General features: G+C 35.1%; 1 long non-coding RNA gene across 1 annotated transcript; it reads right to left on the reverse strand.

Annotated features, from left to right (window-relative positions):
* Positions 1–1149: 1149 nt before the first annotated feature.
* LOC136844987 (uncharacterized) lies at positions 1150–5544 on the reverse strand. The gene is made up of 3 exons (XR_010855026.1): positions 5414–5544; positions 2073–2182; positions 1150–1280 (listed from the first exon to the last, which is right to left on the reverse strand). It is a non-coding gene; the product is annotated as an uncharacterized lncRNA (long non-coding RNA).
* Between the last annotated feature and the right edge of the window lie 3330 nt (positions 5545–8874).

Consider the following 8874-nt stretch of genomic DNA (forward strand, 5'->3'; position numbering starts at 1 on the left):
CCTGTATTATAAAGGGCTGGTTCTGCCCTGAAAGTAGTACTAAATAGGGAAAACAGAGTTTATTACCTCATTCGGTATACATGAATGACTTACCATCTGGAAAGAATACTGTGATTGGGGGTGACTGTAAAAATAACCGAGGATGACAGATATTAGTGTCTAATCTTTATTTTTTCAATGTGGCGAGATGAACACCAGGACTCAATGCCCTCAATCAAGTTCAGCCCGATAGAACGGGGGGACAGAGAGGAAGGTGACTTGTAAAAATGTCAAAAATGTTGGGCAATGTAATTGAAGCAGCTATCTTAAAAGGAAAGGGATACTGATTGCAGTTTTTATCACAAATACCATTTTTCCAACGGATCTAGCTTTAACTTCAAGAGATTGCAATTTCCAGTGAGACTTGTGTTCTTAATCACGATCAACAAGGCACAAGGACAGTCTATTAAGTGCTGTGGAGTGGATTTGAGATTGTCATGTTTTTCCCACAGACAACTTTATGTTGCTTGCTCAAGGGTGGTTTCACACAAGAATTTATTTACTCTTGCTCCTGATGGTGAAACTAAAAATGTTGTTTACAATCAAGTTTTGTGTGAAAGTAGTATATATTATAGTTAATTTGTGAAAGATTTTACTTTATAATTTGTATACTGTACTGTATTTAAAAACCTATAAATAAAAATTCTTCGATATTACACTATTAATAGATCTGATTCCTTTTTCTGTCTAATGGAAAGTTGGGATAAATAAATATCCAGGTGTGTTCTACATTTTGGGCGTGTTCTATGCTTTCGGTGTATTCTATGGTCTGGGTGTGTTCTACACTTTGAGTTTTACCATGCAACACTGGGTACGTCAACTAGTAACAACATAAAAAGGAAAAGGGGCACAGTAAAATGTGGAAACTATCGAGGAATAGGACTGTTTGAGCAGACTATGAAAATACTGGCAAAAATGCTAGAAAAAAGACAGAGAAATGTTTCGTGCTCACTTTGAGCTTCATCTGGCACAGCTAAACCTTTGATTATCAGACACTCAGCAGCCTTGATGAGGCCTGATAGTTCTGTCTGGAGGACATTCACTTCTCCAACATACATGTACCTCAAAAGTGCTTCCAAGTCCTCATGTCTAATATCTTTTAACACAATCACCGGAGTTTTACACATAGGACGTGTCCTTTCAAAGATCTGTTCAAAATAATCACTATATGTGGCAAGTACTATCTTATGTACTGGGTAAAATTCCCCATCACAAGCAAAGGTTACATCACAGCATGACTCCTGAAATGGAAAATTTTAACTAAGTTTGTAAATGGGATAAAGCAAAACAAAGAAAACTTAATTACCTTGCACCCCAGCAATAAAGAATAAATAAAAAAAAACTTTACAAGCCAAAACAGAATTACAATATAAAACATTTCAAAGAATGACACTATGATGTCAATAAAAGATCTGTAAATATAAGGACATTTCCCATTTCACTGATCTTTTCATTTATTTAATACTATAACAGTTTGCACATAAAATTAAACTCAGTACTGCAATCCTTCTACATTACAACAACTCAAGCCCCCATTAAACTGTTTCAAAATCATCAATGTATAAATGTTAAACATGAATAAAAAGAAAATGTATAAAAATTAAACAAGAATAAAAAGACAAACTTATAAAAGAAAAAGTGTCCAAACAAGCATTAATACATAACATATACTGTGCACTACTTACAGGTAAGGAAAAATTCAAATTCTCAACTTGGAGATTATAAAGTTTTTTATTTTAAGCATTTAATACAATATCTGTTTCAGGGCAGGCTGCAACCATCAATTACCCAGATGAAATACTGTACTCTCTTCATAATCAAATAACAATAATCATCAAAGAAATTATATAATGAGGCAACATGAGACAAATTCCCCATATAATCCAAAAACAACTTGGGTTTTCTGCAATGCAAACTTTGACAGGCTAAGAAAAACTTGATAAAGCACCTGTCTATACTCTAGTGAATACCACATAGATAAACAGGTCACTTCTATTCTATTTAATCAAACAGGGCATGAGCTAATGCCTTACCTTTTTCCTAACAGTAGAGAGAACATGGAAAAACGTTGAGCGGTGATTGTTCCATTTAAGAGACAAAAGACCACCTTCCATGACAAAATCATTACACTTAGGCCATCAATCTGTGAAAGAATATTACATTTCAAAATGAATACATATAGACTAACAAATGGAATAATTTACATTATTTTTTCAAATAATAACATATATAGGCCATAAACCACAAAACCACAAATATTTCACAATAATGAAAACATCATAAAAATGATCTCAATAATAAAAACAAATATATAAAACAAGCCTGGTAATAACAAAAACAAATAAATATGGGTGACACTTTACAAGATGAAATGTGATCAAGCTGACAGAAAACTACGGACTGACAACACTGAGAGATTCATATTCATAATTTCCATATTCATAATCTGAAAATAAGTGATAAACTGTCAAAAAATAATTCGGTGTTCTAAAAAACCACTGCAATTACAACTCATTTGTTTGTTTCAGATTTGCTGAGTAAGGCTGACAAAGATGAAAAAAAAAAAGTACTATGCCAGTCTTTTTCTTTATGCCATAGTTATATTTTTACATTTACATACAGCAGTTATATTTTTACATTTTGTTAAAGTGGTGATCTTGATATGTTTACATATACTGTATAATAACTTAGTATATATTAGTATATATATTGACCAAATTTGAACTTCACATGTACAAATTTTACTGCTATTAATCTGTTACAGGCAGTCCCTGGTTTACGACGGTGGTTCCATTCTTATGTCACGTCGTAAGCCGAGACATCATCGGAAATCGTAAGAAAACCTTACTTTTAATCCTTCGGATGTCTTGAAAACGATGTAACCTGCATTTTTATTGAGTTTTTCATAAAAGAAACTCCGAATTTATATTATTCTGCCGTTTTGGAGCCATATTTCTTTTGTTGGATTAGCGTCGTAAGCTTTGTTCAGAGGGAACATGCGTCGTAAACCAGGAAATGATTTCTGATGAATATATTTGAAAAGCGTTGTAAGCTCGGAATGTCGTAAGCCAAACTAGACATAAACTGGAGACTACTTGTACTTAGTTCTTCTTGATTTTGGGTTAGAATGATGTGAATCTCATGAAGGGTTTACTGGCTGAGTTGTCATAAAAAGTAGATTTAGACAAGCAACACCTGATGTTTCATCTCAATGACAGTAAAAGTAATAAATGACCTTTATGAGGGTAAACTGTCAAGTATAGCACATGTGTCCTGGTAGTAAATAATGTAAAATCAGTGAATCCTGCTCATGTTTTGCAAAAGGTCTTTTCAGCTACGTAAAATAAGTTACAACTGCACTGCATTAAAAGATGAGTAATTCTAAGGAAGAGCTCAGCATGAAGGTATTGTTTATTGTTGAAACTTTACTAAATATAGAAAAGGGTGCACATAATATAGCACAAGAAAGATCATTTGAGAAATCAACCAAGATATTGAGAAATTTACCATCTTTTGCTTATATTTTTACTTTCATACTCAAGGGGCTGGTACTAAGCACAGTGTTCCACTGAGCTTCCACCATGTTTTGTACAAGCCCCTAAGAGATTAAAATAAAAAACATTGACAAAAGCATTAAATATTTCATTATCTGGGTATATTTCTCAGATTATTTGACCTTACTACTATATATACAACTTTTTATATATTATCCAATAAAAAATTTTTAAAAACAATAGACTACCTCCAAGCAGAGCTACTGTATTCCTTAGAATTACCAAAAGATGGTGTGCACCCTAATTAACAGCTACCATAATATAATAAGGTACAAATGTTTGAAACTCCAATATCAAAAATGGCATTACAGAAAAATAATAGTAAAGATCTCGTTATTTACCTTCAATGTTCTATGGTTGGCAGAAGGGCTCCCAAGCCAGGTCATAGCTCAGCATCCTACGTTAGGTTTGATTAAGGTTAGGATGGCATGTTTTCATGCACTACACCTACTATTGATGTTCATGAATGAGGCCTAAGCAGTTCCTTAACTGGTTTCCCTAAAGGTCCCCCAAAATTGTTGGATATGTGGAAAACAAAATCGAATGGGGGTAAAGCTGGTAATACCAGCCCATTGGGGATTAATGTAGAAAAAAAAAATAAACAAAAGAGTGCAAACATTACAAACACAAATAATAGGCATAAATATAATTAACAAAATAAGCAAATGGCAGTAAATATTACGGTTGCTGACTGGCAGGAACCACGCCGCAGTAGCCTAATTTGCCCTATGTTAGGTAAGGTTTGGGAAAGTAAGGTTAAGATGCATCATTATTCTTTATTATGTTTCCTGACTGAAATTGATTATAGATATGAACTATGTATTTTTATGACAGTTTTTCATCTTATTTAAGCATTTTAGAACATTCCTATTTGTGCTATTCACTACTTTTTGGTCTTCCCCACCATGAAATCCAAATTTTCCTATTTGGATCCCTCTTAATAATTATGTCACTTATAAAGTTTGAAAAAAAAAAAAAGGTGGGGTGTTTGCATAAACAAAGGGTCAGAAATGCAAAAAACCTCCGGATGATTAGCCAGAAATATATCTGGTTCCTCTATTTGGCAAGAAATTAAAGTACACTATAAATAAAACTGATATGTCTGAGTAGCTTACAGAAAAATTAACTCTAGTAGCCTAAGTTGCAAACTTGTTAGTTATATCAATCTCTGAAAGGCTAGGAGCGCCTATAGTTTAGTTAGCCAAGGCTTTCGTGTAGGTTCTGACTAGGAAACTGGCGGATGAATACAAACAAGACAAACTTTTCCTATGTTGCCAGGTCCTGACCTAACCAGATGTAACCAACCTAACCTAACGTAGGGCGGCATGCCCTAACCAGGCCCCCAGAAAGCGTGGGGTCGCCGGGTCGCGAGCAGGGTCGGGTTGTGGAGCTACTTACCTTGGTGGAGTGATTGTAGTCCAGGCAGAAGGTGTTGCGCGGCCTGGCCAACTAAACTGTAAACTACCCAAGGGATAATGCCCTCTGGTCAGGCCACTGTCTTAAGATGTCAGATGAGGTTAGGGAAATTTATAGCAAAGCTCAGGAGAACTCAAGGCCTAAATATGATATTAAATAAAGCAATCATCGGGTAAAGCCTCTATAAAGGTCACATATTGTAGGTTACTTCAGGATGCAGAGTATTAACTGCAATGTACATTTACAAGAGTTTTCAGTTTTCCTTTGGGAGGATTCATCGGGTGAGACCTGTCACAATCACAAAAAACCAGCAAGACGGCACTTCCTCCAAGACCATGGTCTAGTCTACCTCAACTATCTCAATCAAACATTACATAAAATGTTGAACAACAAAAATCACGTACCTACAAAGCAAATCAGGGCAGGTATATCAGTCAGATGTTAGGTCTCATTACCTGTTGAAACAATCACGACTAAAAATACAATAATTATTTGTTACATGAACACAAAAAGGTGGCCCGAGGTAAGCTTAAACTTGTATGTTTACGTTTTCCAAAGGCAAGAAAAAGCTCTTCCACAGTACTCACTTTATTGGCTACAATTAATACGGTTGTGAACAGAGGTGGAAATTCGTGGAATCTCAGTATCGCCACAGAGTTCTGTAGAGAAAGGTTCGCTATAATTCGTCAGCGTAAGGAAAGTAACCCATGCAAGTACCGCTTTCAAATTTTCATTATGTGCTTCCAAGATAATTCAGTGATCCATGGCTTATTGAGTGAATCGTCGGTTTTTGCTTTTAGTCGTATAATGAATTATCCAGAGGTTCCAAGTAAGAGGTAAGACGGTCCTACTGCTAGTTTTAAGGTGCCTGGGAATTCTTTCTAATTTCGAACACACCTAAACATGCATAGCTTATTGAGCTGGTTTTGTGCACCGTATGCCTTTTTTTCCTCATATGATCAGCCTTTAAAATGCAATTGTGCTGTGGCTGATTACTTACACAGACAACCTAAGGTATCATTGTATGGAAATGTCTGTGATTATTTGCTTATTATCGCATTGATTGTTAATGCTGCGTTGCATCCATTGTTTATCAGACTACCTTCGTCAGATTTTCCAAACTGGATCTGCATCCAGTTATCTCATCATTGTAATAGGTCTACTCACGAAGGTCTCATTAGTCTTATTAGAATATTTTGTTAGGCATTTAGTTTTATGACAAGTTTTGAGATAACAACTTCTTTCCTTAAAAGCTCAGTGCCTTGATAGTATATATATATATATATATATATATATATATATATATATATATATATATATATACACACACACACACACACACACACACACAGTAAAATCATTGTTAAGTCTAATGTGGGAATTATGACTTAGGCCCGTGCCTTTGGATGATAATAGGATGAGGTAAGAGGTGTCACAGCAACTGAAGCAAGAGAAATAGCATGCTATGTGCATAAGATAGTGAGGAAATTAAATGTCTGTGAGAGTCAAGGTTGGGTGCTGAATGCAAATAAAAGGAAGATTGTGGAAGCTGTAGGGATAATAGTTGTCAACACAGTATCTGTTATGAAAAGAACTAGAGTGGTGAGAAATGTGTATATATAGGCATGAGTAGTATAAGGGTAGGCACAGGTAAAAAAAAAAAATAAATCAGTGTGTTTTGAGGTAGTTAAAGAAGTGGAAGTGATGGATGATGAGATGCCAGTTAAAAAAGAATGTACAGTTTGGAAGTGTCAGGAGGAGGTGGGGGAAAGAGAGACCTAGATACATATGGATAGATAGAGTGAAAGATGTACTGAAACAGTTTAATGTTTATTATATATATATATATATATATATATATATATATATATATATATATATATATATATATGTATATATATATATATATATATATATATATATATATATATATATATATATATATATAGAGATAGAGAGAGAGAGAGAGAGAGAGAGAGAGAGAGAGAGAGAGAGAGAGAGAGAATATATATAACAGTTTAAATGTATCTTTACTCTGATGGAATGTACAATAGCTACTATTTTTAGTAGTTAATATGATCTCTGAAGCTATACAGGAGGTAAACACACACACACACTATACTTTAACAAAACAATTTATCATCCGAGAGCAGGTGTAATACATGCTCATTATTGGGTCTTACTGTTTCAGTATGTATGCATAATTTTAAAAAAATAGTGTTATAATATGTACTGAGATTTTCATGTAATTGTCATTTGTACTGTCATACTTTTGTCCTTTCGTTATTGCTTGTTATCATACTTAAGGTTTGTTTACTACATGGATTGGCGGAACCATCCACTCAGCACAGCAGGTAAGATTCCTCCCTTTTATTTGTGTATTAGACTGTACAGGAAGTGTATGTATAGGCTATTACCACTTTGTATATTTATAAGTTGCAAAGCCATGCACTTTTTGGGGGAAACAAGTCAATTTTATATATTTTGCAATAGTTTGAGCTGAATAAAGCTTGGGTAGCAGCAGCCAAGCCTTTTATTGTCACAACAAGTAGAAGTATATTTTTCATATAAAAGAGAAAAGACCATACTTTCCATTAAACTCGTCTTCCTTTATTATTCTATCCATTTGTCAAAACTTCAGCTTTTCAGCATTTCCCGTTAAGATATAAAAAGTAACTACTATATGGACTAAGCAACAATATATGAAAGAAATATGATAGTGTTTCTGACCTCCTAAACCCATACCACTTGATGCTGCCTTTCTTCTGTTAGGCCACTCGCCTTCAAATCATTCCAGATATGGTTCATCGGTCTCCCTTTCTTTCCTCTCCCCAGAACCTCTGTCTCCGTCATTCTCCTTCTAGAAAAGTCCCCATACATACTTGTAACATGATCATACCACTTCAGTCTTGCTTCCTTTACTTTTGCCTGACATTCCATAATTTTTGTTCGTCTCAGGCGTGTCCAACTTTTTTCCTCCTGTGATTTTTTAATCCCCTATTCTCTGCTTCTACCCCGTAGGGGGTTAATACCGTCATTGCACCTCACACGTGCACTTTAGGCATTACTTAAGGTTATTTTTAGCATCCCTTTGACCCCTAGCTGCAACCCCTTTCATCCCTTTTACTATAACTCTGTTCCTATTCCCTTTCTTTTATCTTTCTTTCCACCCTCTCCTAACGATTGTTTTATTGTGCAACTGCGAGGGTTTCCTCCTAAAGCTTTTTCACTCTTAATTTCCCTTTCAGCTCTGAATGACCTCATAGGTACCAGTGCTTGGCCTTCGGCCTAAATTTTATATTCGATTCCATTCACTGTCTCCAATTTTTACCACCTATCCGAACTCTGCATGGCGTTCCTGTACCTGATTCACAATAGTCTGTCAATGTTGATCAGAACTGTCTGGATTTATCTAAGCTCTCCAGCTTCTCTCTCTCACTCCAAAGCAAGTGTTCAGAGGTGATCACTGATGCAGTCCATTAACCTAGGAAAGCTTGTTTGTTGGGTCCACGCTACTCCTAAATGCATTTTTACTCCCTTGTGTATATTTTGATAATTCTCACACACCTTTCTAATATTCTCCGTTCTCTAGTGCATCTCTAGACCCCTTGGCAAGGTGTAACTCTCTAACTCTCTTACGCCTTTCCTTCATTCATCAGAGCCACATTTAACCCTCTGCTTCTTTTGACTTTACAATCATTCGTCCACATGCAAATATCTACTTTGTCCTTCATCTTCCCAAAGTAATACCAAATTGTTCGTCTCTTACAGTTTTTTTTTATGTGAGTTTTTTTTTATTCGAAACCTTTCCTTTTCTTCATTGCATGATAAAATTCATTTCATGCCTCTTGAATTTCCCCTTTTC

This window comes from Macrobrachium rosenbergii, chromosome 13 (genome assembly GCF_040412425.1).
Source record: "Macrobrachium rosenbergii isolate ZJJX-2024 chromosome 13, ASM4041242v1, whole genome shotgun sequence".
Taxonomy (NCBI): Eukaryota; Metazoa; Arthropoda; class Malacostraca; order Decapoda; family Palaemonidae; genus Macrobrachium; species Macrobrachium rosenbergii.